General features: G+C 42.0%; 1 protein-coding gene across 1 annotated transcript in view; it reads right to left on the bottom strand.

Moving 5' to 3' along the window:
- The window catches only part of SLC16A7 (solute carrier family 16 member 7), a gene marked incomplete at its 3' end in the record, with an annotated part of 80,661 nt that extends 69,296 nt beyond the window's left edge, over positions 1-11,365 (bottom strand). Inside the window, exon 1 of the mRNA XM_082485779.1 lies at positions 11,305-11,365. The remainder of the gene's footprint in view (positions 1-11,304) is intronic.
- Positions 11,366-19,401: the final 8,036 nt, after the last annotated feature.

Here is a 19,401-nt window from a genome sequence, read left to right as displayed (position 1 = left end):
ACCTTTCCTTCTTTTTCTACCTTCAAGACCTTGCCTGTTCTCACTGCTGTCACCAACCTTCCTACTCCTGCTTGAAGAATCACTGCAGTACCCTCCAAGTCAAGGAATTACCAAGTCTCTGAAGGTAAAAAACAAACAAACAAACAAACAAACAAACAAAAACACAAAAAAAAGCCCCACACAAACAAAAAAAGAGAGAGAAATCAAACGCTGTCTTACATAAGCTCTTCTCTCTTTATGACAAGCGATAGTCTCTCATGGTTCCTGTTTGTAGAAGAAAGTAGGCAGCCCGTTTCTATCCTCAGCAGGACCCAGATACACAGTTCTACCAAATGAAGAAATAAACAGGGATTGCCTCTGGCAAGGTCAGACAAGCAGATGAAAATGACCCTGGGAGCACGAGTTCAACCAAATACAAAAGGTTCCGTGCTCAGTGGGGTTTGGTTAAATAATTCAGGTCCAATCTTTTAGGAACACAAATACAAACCATTCTCTTCTCAATGGGGTAACAGAAACAAACACACAAAGTTAATGAACCCAGCAGGGATTGACCAAACAGTTCAAACTCCCCTTCAGAGCAGGGAGAATAGCTATGAAGCAAACAACCTGAGCCATTTGGCACTGGAAAACAGAACCTGCTCTGCATTCATTGGACGAGTGAAACCTTCCTTGATTACAGGAGTCCTTCATTCTTTAAGGGACTAAATTTACTATTAAATGCTGACGAAAGAGTCATCCATTCAGTTCTGACAGTTCATCTGCTAAGTCAAAGCAAAGGCAGTGAAAAGTCTTCTCCGAGTATCCCATCCCTTTGTTTTCTTACTGGGTCCAGAATCTACATCTCCTCACACTCCTGTACCGCCAACATACAAGTGTCCCTCCTTCAGACCCATGCTTTCTTTCACACTGTTCTCCTTGTATGAAACGCTCTTCCTTTTTTATACATCACTATCCCCTCTATGCACCTGGTCATAGAAATGTTCTAAAGGAGTCCAAAGGATCACATGGAAAATATATCCACGTGTACCTATGGTACTCATGGCAGACCAATATAGGCTGTAAATACCATACTGCAACACTAGAACTTCCTGAAACATCGAACCGATCTGCCCACACTTCTTTTACCACTGCTTTCTTCTTTTCCCCACTTCATCTCCCAGTATTCAGCATGTTGCATATTTCTTCCTAGTTTTTCACCTTCTGTGTTTCTATATGCGATTATTTCTATTAGAAACACTGTGTCTCCTCACTTATGTATATTCAATTGCCGTAATGATAAGCAAGTAGATGCTTCTTTGAGACTACACCAGAATGCAAGGTTCTCTGCTTATACGACTATATCTGCTGTTCAAAGTACTTATAAAATAGGCTGTTCAGCGTACAGTTGTAACTTCTGGTTTCATCCTGCACGAGTGTTAGTTAGAAGAGAGGGTTGATTTAAAAGTAGGATTTAAGCTTCAGTTATTAAGAGATAACAACCTACTTACCCAGGATCCAGTAACACTGAAATTAAAGGTCCTAATTTAGGTGGCTAATTTAGGTTTCATATGTGCTGCATACGAAAAGTGTTGCATTTATACACCTGGGACAAAAATGGTAAATGGTGGAAAAGAAAAAAATTGTAACTACCTTATTAAAGTTCTGGATCCTCAATAAAATATATCATCCAGTGTTCTGTAAGAATCCTGTTCTATTAGACTGGCAATTTAAGTATAATAATTTAAAAGTAAGCTTGGACACGACAACTATAATAGCTTTGCTAATTTTTCAGGAAACAGCTACAAGAAAAAAAAAAATTCACAGCCTTATGGCTAAAATGCATCGCATTGAGAACAATACGATTTAAGTCATCATTTTAGGTACATAATATTTCAGCATTGCTAAAGTATATCCAGAAGTCCAAGCTGATCACCTAGTTAAGCAAGAACATCTTGTTTCATTAACGCCCTTCTGTGCTATCACATTCAGAAGAAGAACCTGTTTTGATCGTGGAAAGGACAGGCTTTTGTATCCTATTACATTATGAACACAATATGACCGTATTTCCCAGGGCTGCATAAACCAATCATCAGCTTTAGTATTAAGCATAACAGTGGAAGCCACTATTATTGTTTTAATCACAGCAGTAATTCTGAGCTGGAAATCATCAACTGGACCAACACTGACAGGGTGCACGTGGGTACTAGAGGACACAGCCATGTACGCACGACATACATTTTACATGTTAGAGCTCCTTTTTCATGGCACGCGTGAGAGGGAGTCACCAGCCCATGCGCAGATCAACTCACCCACCTGGCACAGCGGGGAGCGTTAGCAGGCCGCAGGCTGGCATGGGGCTTCCCGGTGCTGTACAAGCCGTAAATCAGGAATAATCCCTTTTTTGCCCACCCACTGCCAAAGCACCTGAGCAAATCCATAATGCAGAGTCCGTGCTGGCTCCCACTGAGGTCACAGGCCGTCATTACTTAAGTAAATCTAAACGATGGTTCTAGCCTTTATTTAATTTTGCTGTGTTCAGTCTAACGGTTTCGAATGTGTTATACACTATTTGCAAAGTACTTCTGGAAGTCAACCACCTCAACCACCAGGCTAAACAATGACTATAAAACTCAACACTCGCCTTTTGTTTTCAAGATAGCAATCTCGATGTTGGAGAACTGTATTGCTCAATTGTTTGTTAATTTTTTTCTCATATCATATTTCATATTCATTTCTTTATTAACATCCTGTTTGATGGATATACTGCTATACACAACAGTACTGCAAAGAGTGCACACCCGTTTGGTGATCAGACAACATGACTATTCGTCAACAACAAAAACCTTGCTATGGCCTACAATTAGCACACAGAAATAATAAAAGCAAAGGCCAACACTCTCTCTACTCCTTTCTCAAAAATAAAAAATTAAAAGTAAAAAATCTGAACACAACTAAAACCACTCTGACTGAAAATATGACACATTATTCCACTTCTGTTAGTTTGAAGATATTTGCCTCCGTGAAGTTCCTCAAAATAATAATATTTCCTCAGGTTAATGTCTTTTTCTCTTCTATTCTGTTTTCATCTTCTACATTTGTCATTTTTCTGAGGCTACATTTTTTCTTTATGCTAATCATAACACCTCAAAGGCAGAATTAAAAAACAGAAGGGTAGAGAATGTAAATATTTGTAACTCTAAAGATAAAAATAGCATTAAAAAAACATAAATACTGGTTTCTATGGAGGAGCATCATCTATGCCATATAAAAGTCACCATATGAGTCAGCATGTTTCTGACAGTTTCCAGTTTTAGTGGGGAAAACCCAGTATGCCGGTAGGATGAGCAGAGCAGAATAGTAACTCAATCTTTTACCTTGACTTTTTTTATTCTAATAAATGGGGAGAAGGAAAACGCTCTCACAGAAAGAAGGCGGAGAAGAGAAGGACAAAGAAGATGGACACATTAAAATATCTGTTTGGAAACAGAGAAATCACTTTGATAATCATTATGAGAACTAATTTTCATTTAAACTAATCAGGCAAGTCAAAGCAAGTGATCCAAAAGACTAACTGAGTCTTGAGAAGCAGTCAAAATGAGTCTCTTCAGCCATTACTGGGTGTAAACTACAAGTAACCCCTTTTAACTTGGTGGAAGTGCACGAGAGGGAGCTCAAGCTTGGACCTGGAGCCACAGAAACAGAGGAAACGCCAATCAAGCAACGCTGACAAATTCTTTGACTGGGAGAAAACACCACAGTGCTTATAGGTCTGGGTTTTAAATGCCCTTCCTGGATTTCTCTACCTCATGTGAGTTTGGTTCTTATATTCATTAGCTTTACTCATAAACCTATTTCACTATTCCAATGTAGCTAAAACTGAAACAGGCCATGCACAGCTCTCATAATGCTCCAATGTTGTTATGTACAAATGAGAAAATAAGCTAAATTGAAATAAAGCACCCTCATATGCAGCATAACTACTTCAAAACATCCCTTTTTGGATAACTACATCAGAAAAACAAGAGAACAAAAAACTACCTTATGCCTCTAGCCAACATAATTATATCTGCACAAGAACAAGAAAACAGGATCTCCTTTTTTCTTATTCTTCCCAAATACAATGCATGCTTCATGCTTTGTAAATACAGGCTATTACGGCATATTCTTTTCTACCTATTTTCCCTAACTATACAACCCAGAGGTCTGAAAATACACAAGCTTTTTCCACTCCTTGCTAAAATCTCTGTTGTGGCTTCTAATCACGGACTATTGAGTCCCCCGATTCGCCTTTTGTAGCGCTGGTGAGAAGAAGGGAAGGAGGCTGCCTGATGGAAGCCGGGGAGGTAGGACCCCTGTGTGACACAATGAGCAGAGATCTTATAAATTCCTCAGGGCAGAAGGGAAGCCTTTAGTTTAACACCACGTACGAATTATTATAAAGACGTATGTCTTAAGAAAGGGTTTGGCAATGGGATAATAGGCCCACTGCCTTCTTCAGCTTCCAGCACCAATTTCCCTTCACAGTCTGTTCTGTTCTCTTCACCTGCTCCCAGATGCAACCCCCTGTCTCTGTCCTAGGCACATTTTTTCGGCCTCTGAAACCAGTCTTCAGTTCCAGTTTGCTGAAACCAATTTCCATTTCCATTTTTGCTCACCAATTTCCATTTCTAACATCAGCAGGAGGCATTGCTGAGGACACCGGGTCCAGGAGCCAGTTTCAGACCCAAATCCATCCCTGGCATAGCATGCCAAAGCAGCTACCTTATAGAAAAGATTTGCTCAGTGGAGAGCGTACTCAGCAAATGCAGAATCATCAAGGAATTTAACATGTAAAATTCCAATTGTTAAGAAATCAGACACCTACATTCCCATGGGGAGCTTATTTGCATCATCAAGTTATTCTTTTTTCTTTCTTTTTTGAACCTGCCCTGAGGGCCATATTAAGAATGCAAACTATAGGAGCTCGATTTAGTAATCGCAACTCCTATGGTATTTTAATTCAATAGCATGGAAAACTGTTGAGACGTCCTACATTTTAAGTTTTCCAATTTCCACCTCTCAATAAGGTCAGCAGAGACAAGCAGCTATGTCTCTCAGAAGCCAAGTTGTTATAGCTGGTAGTTTGAACAGAGCCCTGTGTCACTTGAAAAATTCTAACCTTCACCGCCAAATATTTATATTGTTATCCCAGAGATTTGAAAAAAGGCCACAAAGCACTTCATTTCTAATGCTGAAAAAAACACTCCAGTACAATTGATTTCAAAAGCATACGCAGAAAGTGGGCACATTTCTCTTTCTGCAATACTAATCAAATGCATTACAGAAGTAGCTGATTTTGTTTAAAAGATCAAATATGCATTTTGCATATATGCTTTTGCCATTTTTGCCTGCACAGAAATGGTACGTTCTTTTTGGTTTCCTTCTTCACATGTTTTTAGTACTGTAAAATACACATTCGTTCTCAGATGAATTCAGAAAATAAGCACTGAGAAGTACAAGCCTGAAGTTGACACTCTGAGTTTGATACTAACACAAGAGACAGATTTCAGTCTCCTTTTTGCTTGCACCATAGACTGCAAGAGCGTCTAAGTGATCAGTGGCAAGCAGGAACGCAAAAATCTTAATTAAACTATTTCTATCATTTCTATCTTTTGGAACGATGTAGTGCTGATTTGTGACTGATTGTACTAATTTCTGTTGCACAGAACACATGCAAAACGCAACGTACATTGTTGCACTGTTGTTACCACCACTATAGTGACAGCAAATGGCTAAGTTCTTTGATGCCAAATGCATTTTGAACACCATTACAACATTTTGTCATGTGTTCTATGCCAAAGTGCCAAACTTGGGAGCGCTGCCAACAGTTTGCTATCACTGAGTCCATACGATGGAAAGGCGCTACAGAACGGTCATGCCTGAAGCTGCAGCAGGAGTCTGCTAGCACGTGTGGGAAGATAAGCTACTCTAAAGGACCAGAACTTTAAAAAGATATAAAGATAATAAAAGCCATGAAATACAGGAGGTGTTCTGAGCTGTTTTCTGCACAATGTGCTTTCTGAATGTTCCCACAGCACCTTGATCATCACCTACAGCCGAGTCCTCCATTGGAAAAGCTTAAAGAGAGATAAAAGGGAAATAACTATCAAGTTTGCTGTCAAAACAACTAGAACACATTCTTTTGGGGGATACAAATGTTCACGCTGGAAGAAAGCAAACACTGTTTAAGCAGCCCTGCACATTTGGGCAACTCTAGTCTGCAGGGTTTTATTCTTTCACCATTAAAATCAGATGCTGTCATTATCTTTCATAGTAATCATATGAAAAGAATGTCAAATCCACCTACTCTGAAATATCCCAACTTCTACAATGTTTGGGCTTTCTGCAGTTTGTCCATAGCTGACTTAAAAGTACAAGTTTCCTACAGTCTAAAGTTATTGCCAATTCTATACGATTTACGTTATTATTCAGAGCACTGCTTTCTTGTAGGGTAGAAGTGAAATACATTCAATACTTCACATTCAATAATCATGACACCAACTTAAAAGAAAATGCATCAATAGCTAAATTTAAAAAAAATAAATAAATCAGTCTTAAGTTTGTTCTCTAGTGCTTCCTGATTTTGTGAATTAACATTAATTCCATTTCTTAAGATCTTAAGTCTTACATCACAAAGAAAAAGAATATACTATGCTAAGGCCCATTCTTTTCCATTAATTTTCCTCCTTCGTTTCTGAGAACTTTTTAATTGCCCTAGTTATGTTAATATCCTTTTGGAAATGCTTATCCAATTTTTATCAGCAAATGTTCTTAATGCACACCTCTGATTACACATTACTGCAAGTGTCATGAGACAGGAAAGCACCACGTCCCAAAATTAAAAAAAAATATTTAGCATGTAACTGGGGGCTTGACCTTGAAGATAACAAATAAAGGAACTACTTAAAGACACTGCATAAACTAAAATTAAAAATATAATCAACAAAAGAATGAGCTCCATAATGATGACGATGAATCATCCCCCCTCCCCGCCCCAGCCACAATTATTACGAATTAAAAATCTTGAGATTGCAAGGAAAAAGAACAAACTGAGATTCCTTCTAGTTTGTCAGCCATCATGACCTGGTTAGTTAGACATTTGCTCTTCAACAAAAGCTTAACGTTATTTTGATTGCTTGACTATAAGACCAAGAGCTATAAGAAATGTTGGAAATGTGTGATAGATTGTAAAGCCAAAGAGAGTTCCCAAGTCAGTTTGCCCAACATCCTCTGTTCCTCAGGTCATGGTATATTACCTCCTTACTCCTATATCCCAATGACTTTTGTTTGAATACTGCAAACTTTTCTTCAAATGGTCCAAGAGTCACAAAAAAACGACGAAAGTTGGCACAACAGCTCACAAATACATGCAAGTCAAGGAATGCAGGTTTGGACTGAGATGTGTGTGTGGGACGAAGCCTGTTTCTCACATTCCTTTGACACGTAAAACAGCAGGTCAGTGAGGTCCTGTTTTCTATCTAACCTCTTCCTTGGTGCTGTGCAAACATTAGGCCTTATATATTACATGAACAGACACAGAAACTGGTACGTTCTCTATCAATGATTAACGGCTATGACCTAACCCTTTTTCTTAAATAAAAATCAAAAGACAACTACATTTTCACAATCATACCGACCTTGAAACATAAAATCCATTTAACAGCACAGATTATTAGCATAGACAGAGAACATTCTTCTTTTCTTGATCCTCACAAAAGAAAATGGACAGCTTTAACTCTGGCAAATGGTGTAAGGGATACAATTACTCGAGAATTGTATTCAAACACCATCTTTGCTAAAGCAAACATCTCCTCAAGAAAAATGTAACTCTTCAAATGCATCCTGTGATGTTGTAATATGAAAAAAAAAAAAATCAGGTGAGCTCTGTAGTCTCTTTTCTTGAACTGGAATGAGACCAATAATAACCAGAGTTACTGGAAGCAAAACCACCTGCTCATCATAAAAAGAGGACGAGATAATTTACTTAAGGAACAATGGATACCAAAGAGGACTTTTTTTCTAAAATGAAGAAAAACAATGGGTCCCAGAAATATATATATACACATATATAAAGAAAGAGACAAGAAGTGTGACATAGTGAACCAAATCCAAGACAGAAGAGTAATGGAAGAAAAATATTTTAAAAAACATCAGCCTGTGATTCAAGGAGAAGTGCTCTTTTCTCTCCCTTAACTTGCCAGTCCGTAAATAGCAGCATCCCCTTTAAGGCTGCCCAAATGATGTCCTGCCTCCATAAAACGCAGATTCTAGAATGAGGATTTTGCCATAGCAAGAGCTGAGTGAACTTAAATCCAATCTATTCTCCAGAGGAGTTACAGATGGAATTAGGTTAAAGAGCAGGAAGGAGACTTTTCTATATACTATTAATGATACATTCATTTACATTGAAAATTGCTGAAACAGGATTCTACCTCTCTTCGTTGCAGCTGCACAGCCACAGTGTTTAGCTACACTCCGTTTCTTTGATGTTTCCCTTTGTGGTATTTCAAAGTCTCCCTCTTTACGTGTAAAATACCTGTTTGGATCAGTTGTATCACTAAGTAATCTGAAGAGTTTTCCTATCCATAAAACACTTGAATTTAGTTTTCTGCCATCCATGAAGACCTTCCATGAAGGCCACAGTTGGTATTTAGGCTATTCCACATCTCCGTCATACAAATAAAATAAGGCTGACTTCATTGACCAAAATCACTCGCTGCTGCCCTAAAAAGAAAACCCATAACCTCCAGCCAGCCTTTGCCTATTCCAAATGATTAGCTGTTTTGCTCTGAAGCCACTTATATTGTAAACACTATGTTGCAAACTAAGCTAGCTGGGCCCTACAGATACACGGAGTTACAGTTTTATAACAAATTGCAAAAATAATAGAAACATCTGGAGTATAATTTCTTCTCCGAATTTATTCCACCACATGGAAGGAGGAGATATTCAGCACTCACTCTCAAGTATAATACTCAAAGTTAGCAGTCAATGATGGAAGGAGAGAGCTGCCTTTAAAAATAAGAAGGGAATCACTTATACATTATTCCCAGATTTAATACTTGTACATAAAAGCATTTACCACTTTTATTGAACTATTTGTCAGTTTTCTGCTTCCTTTAAATATCAGTCTACATCCCTCTGTCTTGGAAGACTAACTTGTGTATCATGATTCATCTAGACAGAGCTGAGGCAATATTTTGTTAGCTCGATTGGTGTGCTGTTAAGTTTATGGCCCCATTCCTGCAATGGAAGCTGCAAGCACCTATTTCATTACTATTTGATAAGTAACTTGAGAGCCACAGATGGATGTCACTATGGAAACACGAGTGATTATTATAGAGACCAATGAAACACGAACGGACGCCTCCATGAGGCAGCAGCTTCCTTCAGTTTCTTTCTTTTTCCCAAAACAGCTTTCAATAATAATTTCAGCAAGACGCCTTTACTCAAAGCTCAGGCTGGCATCTGAAAAACCAGCTCTCTCTAAATGTTATTCTTTTTTGGTTTGTTTTCCTATCCACCCGACTGGAAAAGCAATGGAGAACCTCAGTCAGTTCTGCATCCCTGCAGGACTGAGAGGTAACGCGCCCTCCCAGGAGTACCAGGGGACACTCTGGTCTCTGAAATGTGAACAGGGTAACTTCTCGGTCTCTTCTAAGATTGCTTCAGTGTCTTGTAGGTGTCACTTCAACAACCACGAACCCCCGGACACAGAGGTCTCCGTATGCAGGGAGAACTCCTTTTCCTTTGGGATGACTGCCCCTCGCCAGGGAGACTCAAGACCATTCCCTTTAAAGACCTTGAGTCCACTGTGTGCTCGCAGAGGTCAAGTAAAGAGAACACTGGAGAAGGACTATTTTCCCCTCTCTGGTACCAGTTACACCGAGAGCTCAGTACACAACCACGAACTAAAGCCAGCAGTGTTTGGCGATAATAATGCCAGCATTGTCAGGCTCAGAGCAGCCCAGAACAGCCCAGCGCAGGGTAACCGGTGCTACAGCAGAGGGTCCATCCAGACCCACCTTCCCCAAGGTCAGCCCGACTACAGAGCTATGACATCAGCGCTTCTTGCAGGCCCGCTTCTGATGACGGCAAGGGCGGGCAGCACGGTTTTCCCTTTGCTGCTCTCGCCGCCGCGGCTCCCCGCCTACATTTTTCCCAGCGGAGCTGCCCCCGGGGCGGGCGGGCGGGCGGTGCCGCATGGCCCGGGGATGCGGCGGGAGGCGCCCTCCCCCCCCACTCCCCCCCCCCGCCGCCCGGGGCTCGCCGCGCCCCGCGGGGATGCGCGCAGCGGCGCCGGGGGCGGGATCGCGCCGCGCTCCCCCTTCCTCACCCCCCTCCCTCCCCCCGAAACTGCGGCCTCGGCCCGGCCCCGCCGCCCGCCTCCCTGCCCCGCTGTCTGTCAGCGCCGGGCGCCCACATGGCAGCGGGGCGCCCGTGGCCGCGGGGCCGGCGGGGCACGGCGGGGCGTGCGGCGTGTGCCTGCGAAGGGGCTGCTTCGGTACCCGGGGGCAGCGCCCGCGGAGGGCGTTGCCTGCGCCCCACGCCGCATCCCTCCGTCCGTCCATCGATCCATCCATCCCTGCGTGGGCGGTGGCTCGTGTGTGCGTGTGCGTGTGTGACTGACAGTGCGGGGCGCACGGCGCGGGGGGCAGCCGCCCGCACACAGCCCGCCGGGGGCCGCGCGGCGGCGGCAGCCCCTTCTCCGTCCCCCGGAGCCCTCCCCCGGTGGGGGCGACCTCAGCGGCCTCGCTGCTCCTCCTCCTCCTCCTCCTCCCTCCTGGCGGGTAGGTTACGTTACCTGGTCTCTAGCTCGGGCTGGATCTAATCCCGCGGCCGCCGCCGGCTCCTCTCCCTGCCGCGGGGGTGAGTGGGCTAATTAATTTATTTATTTCCCATGAGGTGTCCTCGGCAGCAGAACAGCGGGCGGGAGAGCCCAGGCCGGGCGGCGGGGAGGGAGGCCCGGGTGCCGCTTGCCGGGGGCCGACGGGGCGCCGCTGTCCCGGGGGGTGCTGCCGGGGAAGCGGTCGAGGCGCTTCAGCACCGGCGCGGCGGGGGCGGGGGCTTGCGGAGGAGACGCCTCCCGGGCTGCCCAACCCGGCTCCGCGGGGCCGGCGGGGGCGCGGCGCCCGGCCCGGGGAGACGGAGCCGCCGCGGGAGGTGGGACGCGCCAACGCCGGGACGGAGCGGGACGGAGCGGACCGGGGCCGGGGGGGGGGGGGAGCAAAGACGGGGCGGGCAACACCGGGCCCCCGGGGCGAGGCGTGAACCCTCCCCGCCTACCTGCCCGCCCGGCGCCGCCGCCGCGGGTCTCGGAGCCGCCGAGCGCGGAAGCCCCCCCCCCGCTGGCTCGGAGGCGCGGCCGGGGCGGTGTGGGCTCGCCGGGGAGGAGAAGGGCACGGAGAACCCCACCGGCCGCCTGTCGCGCTCTTCACCGCGCTGCTGTCAGCACAAGACGTGTCCACCACTCCCCCCCCCCCCACACACACACACCCGGCCCCACCCCGTTCTCCTCCTCTTCGGGGCTGAGGATGCCACATAATTCGCGTTATAAGGCTGTTTGCACTCGCTATTCCACGAAAGGGTTACAAAAAGGCGCATCGGTTTGCTCGTGTTAAAAAAAAAAAAAAAAAAAAAAAACCAACACCTACCCCCCCCAAAAAAAAAGAAAAAAAAAAGCAGAAATCTTTTGTTCTAAACGCGGGAACTTTGTCTTCTGAAGCAGGAACTGAAATTTGGCCAGTCAGCAATGAGTTATTGATTAAAATCTTGGTCACCTCTTCCTTAGCCCCCTTTTTCTCTCCCTTAAAAACAAACAAAAAAAACTTACAAGAACTGTTTTGTGTATATTGTGAACATATTCATGAAAGTGGGCACTAAATTCTCCAAAAAATCTGTCCTTAAGGCTAAAATCCTGTAAACATAATCATATAATTGCATAATTAAAGCCTTTACCATAGTGCCTATTCTCATGGGTAAAGGTTGCACATTACGTGAGACATTTAAAGTAGTGTGAGGAGGCTGGAGTAATTACAGTTGTTGACATAATGTTGCAAAATATGGACAAAAGTAAATGTGGTTATCATGTGATTATTTTTTTTTTTAAACTTTGTTGCTTTATGAATAGGATCTTCAGAGACGCGTTAGGAACTGAGACTGCCTGTGTTAGGGATAGGAAGAGGGAGATCTTGGGTTGTAGTTGGGGATATTGCAGTTTGCTGAGCTGCTAGTGAAGGAGAGAAGGACTTGATAGGGTTGTCTGTTTATTTTCCATTAATAACATTTGAATCCCTTAACTAGCATCAGCCACGGTGAACAAAATTTGGAAAAATAATCTGGAAAGGAAGATGGCACCCCCGAAAAAAAAGCTGCAGCATGACTGGCACTAATCTGTTACACATCAAAGAATCCACCCACAGAGGACTGCCATCTTGAAGAACCAATTCCATTCCTTATGAATCTGTTTGCTTTTGTGTGTGAGAAGTGTTAGGAATTATTCTTTGTTTTAAACTGTGATCATTAAACCTGAAGACACAGACCCAGAAATCTCAGTAATGTAACATTTTATCATTCCTTCTTTCTTTAGGATGCTATTGTTGTAATTTGTGTAGCGTCTGCTTCTGCTGCAAGTTCTTCGGCTCCAGGAGAGAACGCTTTGTCAGGTGTTTGTAAAGCAGCCGGGTCGCTACGGGCTCTGGGCAGCCCCTGGCACTGCAGTGGTAAGGAGCAGTGAATAGTTCACCATCAGACACAGCAAACGCTTTTATTTCTGAAAAAGGCTGAACAATTTGAAGCCATTTTTGTGACATCACATAAGCAAAGTAAGACTTGAGTGACGTACCTGAGTCCAGGGACGTTTTGGGGAGCAAACATCCACTGCCAGGGCAGCTCGTGAAAGTCACAGTTGCATTAATTTAGGTAGCGGCGTCAGTCATCTCTTGTGCAAGTGCGTGAAGGGAGCCTGTGCCCAGCATCCCCGCAGGCACAGTGTCTGTCCCGGCAGCAGGTCACACTACAGGCTTTGGAAGACCAACAAGGACACGAGAGGGGTCCACTGAGCCAAGGAGAGGGAAGAGCAAACACTAAGCGGTGACTCTTGGGCATACAAGCAAAGGAGTCTTGGGTACAGATGCCCACGGTCAAACTCTGCCACTTCCAGGCAGGCCCACAATTGCAGGATTAAAAATGTGTAAATTAGGATGAAATCTGGTGTAAGATCTTTCATAGAGAAGCTGCTGGTGCTGAAATCAAAGTTGTACAATTGGCATTACAGAGGTGTTAGGCTGTCTTCCATATTCAAACACGTTGTACGCCCTGAAGAAAATCATAGGCCATATAGGACCTCAGATGGTTCCTGTAAAATGCAGAGCATGGCTACATTGTCTTTTACAGGGAAATATTAAAGTTCACGTACTGTTTTATAGAATGTTAGCAAAGTGATTTGGAAAGGGGGCTGAAAAATAAATACCTGAAGATTTAAATGGTACCTGGTCTTAATTGCATGGTTCTATTTCCTCCACTGATGTGCCTTAACTAGAATAAATATATAGTTATATAGATATAAGTATAGACTTCTTTTTTTTTTTATAAATGTATACAATATATATTACGGACAATAAATTTTACACAGTGATATATGTGATAAGGTACATCATATATACCGTATTTGCTGTACTACCTAGTACATACTGCACGCTATGTATGGTACAGTGCAACATACAGTACAAATGGATGTATTCTATGTTTATATATAATAAATTTGTATTTATATTACTACTGCATATGTTAACATATCTATATAGAAATAGTTGATTATATTAACACATGGTATCCATTACATAGTCATGTACTTTTTCTGTAAATACTTATGTGCTTCATGCAGTTTCTTTCTATACCTCTCCTGGAAAGGCGTATGTATCTTAATTGACTTACTGTTGCTGCGTGCTTCCTCGCATTTTGTGTTTTCTAGTCCAAGGCAGCGACTGAACAGAAGCTAGCTGCAGTTATAAGAGTGTGTGGTTCTGGCCTAAAGTCTGCAAAAGTTTAGATACAGCTTGCTGTCTGCATCCTGCTTAAAGTCACAAAAATTACCACGAGCCCTCAGACTAAAAGTTGATATATGATTTTATTTTTTTTTATGTAGACCTCAGTTGCAGTGGCATCAGGTTTTTAAAGTGAATGCACTCCTCTGTGAGTGCTGCAGAATGAAGGCTCTGAGTGATTCAGTTCCCTGCTGTAGATGATTGAAAAAAAAAACAAAAAACCCTGTCATCATTCTCCAGCCTTTCAGTCTCGGAGCACCTTCAGCGTAGGAAGCCCATTATTCAAAGTAAAAATGTTTATATCCACCCTCCAAGGGTAAGAATTAAAAATGTGTTGGTGATAGTAATTAATAATTTACATGTGAATTTCAAGAATCTAGCAAAGGTTCAGAGCTGCGTGCGCACGTGTGTATGTGTCTGCATGCAGGAGGGTGGCATTCTGTGTTTTTCAATGATCTAATTGTGGAGAAGAAATTAAACAAACTTATCTGTCTCGCATGTCTGTGAAAAGAAGTCACACATCTGTTTATTCGTTCTGTGTCCATTCGATGGTAAGATAGACTTCTGGGAGGATGCATGTTATAGTGTCTTGTTTCTGTTGATAACAGCTTGAGGTCTTTTTAGTGATATTAACGGAAAAAATTTTTAAGTATTATTTTTCACCAGAGAAAAATAAAATACTGCAAATGTTGAATACCTAATGGTATTTTCTGTGCGACTGTCCGCTAATTGGGTAAGTTTCCTAATGGAATAGTCCATTTCCCCCATGTGCCACTTGTCATTTAGTTCCATTTGAACCCAAAATTTTACAGGTCCTCTCCTAAGCTTAGAAATCTCTGCAACATCGCAGGTTATGTCTTCTAGTCGCAGAGTCCGGATCTGAAGGGTGCATGTCTATGAGCGTCTGCCATTCTGGCCTACATAGATTACATTCTGATTATGGTGGTTTGTTGTTTTGTTTTGTTTTGTTTTGTTTTGTTTTCTGGAGTGATTTCTGTTCCATAAATACACAACTCAGCTTCTCTCATGTCCATACGCAGGCTGGTGTGGTGCGCGTGATCTTCATGTCCAGCAAATACACAGGGTGTTATCATTAGAATGATATTGGTAAATCACCTAGGCCACCTTCGCTGAGCTTTCTATCAACAACTAATCATTGTCAGCCTGCGTCTCATTCAGACCCGCAGACAGAACATTCAGACCCTCATTCAGACACACAGACAGCTCTGTCGCTAGCATAAAACTTTAATCCTAGTTCTGTTACTGAGATAGGTATATTTCAATTTTTGTAATGAAATTCATATAAATATGATTTGCCTGTGGAATTTTAATGATAAAACATAGCCAAAGCATGTCTTTCCATTGAGGTCAGTTTTCTCTATAAGCATCAGGCATGTCTGTTCCAGGCCCAGTAAAATTCTTTTCTTTTACAGCTCCTGGGGACGCAGAACACAGCACATCGTACCTACAGCGATAGACTCAACTGCAAAAGATCTCTATCAGGCATCACAGAGAATTTGAGGCAGCTGGCAGTTATCAGCTGAAGCAGGTAGTCAGTAGAAGCGTAGAAGATAAATAGATAATAGAAAAGCAATCTGGAAACCTGGGAGAGATAATAAACCTCTCTTCTAGAGGGGAGGTAACAACTCAGGTAGGTCACTGATGAACTCAACTCCCCGATCAGTGCTGCGTCTAATACTGCTGCAAATACAGTAGCGGTCCGTGCCCGTCAGCTCGGAAGTAGTGTTCAAGATGTTGTTGGAAATGCAGTTTGACGTATTCGGTTATAGAAATCACTATTGCAGTAAAGTGAAGAAGGATCATACTGCTGAAAGACAGCTGACCGAAATCCCAGGGACACCACGACCCTCTATTAAATTACAGTTGCCAGAGTAGAAAACTAGTTACACCCCCTTCTCATCTTGCGTGCTGCTGTGCCTATACTGCCAGTGCAACCCTCAAGTAATATTCCTGCCATACTGCCCGCAATCATCTGTAGAGCAAGAGATTTCTTTTTGGTGTAACTTCTACTTGTCTTAAAATAACTGATCCATTCCATTTTCCCTACCATGAGCACAGAGAAGAGAGGGAAAGGCCCATGTCTATGAGTAAAAGAATGTGTTTTCTTTAAAGAAAACACAACGTCTTTCTCTTCAAGTCACTCAAATAATTCTCAAATTCTTGTCTAGTGTGAAATCTTGCATGAACATGCAAGGAAACATCTGGTAACTCTTCTTGCTGGGTTCTGAGATGCTGAAGGACTATATTGATGGTAGGGAGAGAGCATCAGGAGGTTTTTTTTTAAGAGTGGGCACAGAAGTCTGTCAGTGGCATCTTTCCACCAAAGAAGTGCTAAAGTTGCTCCACTGACATCTGTCTTTATTTTGTTAACCCACTCAGGTGGGCCCTGCAAAGTAGCTGATGTCAGTGAAAAGTGAATTCTTGTGGAGCTGAACAACAAAAGAAAAAAAAAAAAAAGACTTCTGCTGCTCAATTTGCTTTGAAAGATGCTTTAAAAAATTCTGTCTGTACCACAGGAGTTATAAATCATTCTGTGCTCTGAAAGAGCATAAACCAAGACACATGCATCAAATATTTTTAGAGTATTAACTACACTTATTAAAGAAAGTCCTAGCCAGGAAAGCAACATATTATATTCACAAAACCCATTAACAAAATTTAGATGTGTCCATATTGCTGGTTGCGTAAATAATGTGTGTCCTTTGAACAGTTCTTTCTGTGATTCTTAAAAAGTAACTGACGTACGTGTTTTTATTTTTTATGTATTGTTTTAATAGTTGTTTTACAATGCCATTGGAAATGCATTAATTGTATGCATCTGTAAATTCTGCCGCTAAGTAGTGATTGCTGAGGGTGTTTTTCCTTTCATGTGGCATTCTAAGACTGCTAAAATAAGAAAAGGCCAACATTTCAAAGCTTACCTACATCAGAAGTTTAAAATGAGCTGCTATTTTGAGGCCTAATTCATCTTTCCATTGTGCCAGTATAATCCTAGTGATGGACTCTGGGCCAGTCAAGACCCTTTTCTTCATCAGTTTCTCAGTTATACAACTGCAAATTGCTGCCGTTGTGTTATAAGATACACTGAACTTCATTAGATTACATAACTTTTTAGGTAGCAGAAGAATTTTCTTTTTGATTTACATATTTTTATTTGTTTTTTTAAAGAAGATGAAAGAAAGCAAAAAAAAAAACCAAACAACCTTATTAGATAGAATTCTAGAATGTGCCTAAATATTTACTATGTAAGATTCCTGTATATCAGTAATTATCAGCTAACAAGACATTGACAACATGTCCTAACCAGTGCAAATAATACATAGGGAATATATGGAGCGAGAAGTAAGAATGCATCTCTCCCAGAGAAGCATCTTTAACATTAGGATAGAAAAAGGTCTTTTTTAACTTTTTTTTCTCTCTCCCATGTTTTGGTCTTTTTCTACACTATGATCCAGATGCAACAGGAAGAGTGCAGAATAAATAGCTCAACTCAGTCTCAGACTACATAACTCTGACATTCAGGTACTCCCATAAGAGGTGTAAACAGACGGAGGTCTTAACATCTCTTTCTGGTCAAGTTCCCTAATTATGCATAAAAGGAGGCACCCTTCATTATCTGGTTGTGCTCAAAAGTAAATTCAGTGCTCTGGATCTCAGGGAATGAAGGTGTCTGTTCTATGTAGATGTATAAGTTAGATAACTGGTCAGACAAACATCATGGTCGAGCGTTCCCAAAGATACTTGCTGTAGCGCCAGTGGAAAGGGAAAGGCTCCCTCCTTAAGGTTTCAGAATTTCCTCATGGAGGCACTTAACCCACTGACTGGATGAGAGCTGGGATACTTAAGGGACTAAGTCTGAATCATCCTGCCAGGCAGATGTTATAACTCCGGCAGCTATAATAGTCTGAATACAGCCCGTAAGATGAGATTGATTTGCACAAACCTTAAGCAACAACGAGCATACTCTGATGGGATCACATTCTTCACTCAAGGTAACATGAAAACCCAACTCCTGAGTTGGTCTAAAGAATATCAAGAACATCTTGAATATTGTGAGCATATTGAAAGCACAATTAATCTTCAGTACTTTCATTTCTTATTCATTGTTTTGAAAGCACTGGACTATATGATCAAAATAATACATGAAGAGCTTTTTCTTCTCGCCTTTATGTCTTCTTGTTAAAATCACGGTTTTCTTTGCAACTCACCTCTGGGATAGTCACAGTTTCCCAAACTGGATGAAACATAACAAATAGAAGTGTGTTTTGATTATACTATGGCTTGACAGGCTTCAGAACTGTAAAAATCCTCAGTATGTCATATATTTACTTTCTTTACTGGTTAGGTTAAAAAATGTAGTTCTGCAATACAAAAGAATTATAACAGGTTTCAGACGTAGTAGTTTGTTTAAGTTTTTCAGATGTAGCAATAAGTTTAAGTTTTGGGGTCTACATACCCAGCAGGTCCTTCTCCCAATACACAAATCAACATCAGGAGACTTTTGAAGAGGAAACCACAGGATATTTATGTGCGCGGTTCTACAGGGAAATACAAAGAAGCAGAATCTGACTCTCTTTTTGGGGAAGGGCTCAGACTGCTAATCCAAACCTTGTTTTCTCTAACAGATTTGTGGCACTGCAGATACGTGTTTGCAGGTGTTCACACATGTGTTCTTACTTCTTTTTGGTGACTCTCTTATTCTGCAACAATTAGGCCTGATGGTGTCCTGGGATCACACTATTATGTTTTGGTTATTCCACAAAATCAGTTATAAAAATTTCTTCCTCGATGTTTCCATTTTATTGTCAGTCATTGTCTCATTTCCAGTAATGCCTTTGGACACACAAGCATGATATCTTGTATTGAAATGTCCACTTCTTATCGAACGGCTTGAATTCTGCAGCAGTTTGTTACGGTCTAGAGTGAGACTTCAGTGGAGATTAAGATGCCTTATGGAAGTGCTCAAGTCTAAGTTATATGTGTAAACACCTATTCCGGGCAACAGAGTCAAGGCAATCTGTGGAGCCTACTCAGTGCCTCGTCAGCTGACAAACGGCTTTGCATAAGTTTCAGAGTAGGCTGGGTTGTTCTCTAGGCTCCATCTGAACATAGAGAAAAGCTATGGCATCTTGTAAAATGTAGTGTCGGTTTCTGTGTCGTACAGTTCTCTAAAGGACGCGACTCCCAGAAACTGGAAAAATCAGTGTAATCACTAAGTTTCTGACAAAAATACTAAAAAGAACTCCCAGAGATAAATTAGGATTCCATGAAATTGTCCAGTCTTCTCTTGTCATTTGCTGTGACTTGTGCACATGAT

Source organism: Vanellus vanellus, assembly GCF_965231255.1.
Source record: "Vanellus vanellus genome assembly, chromosome: 1".
Classification (NCBI taxonomy): Eukaryota; Metazoa; Chordata; class Aves; order Charadriiformes; family Charadriidae; genus Vanellus; species Vanellus vanellus.
This window is presented reverse-complemented; position numbering and strand designations above follow the sequence as displayed.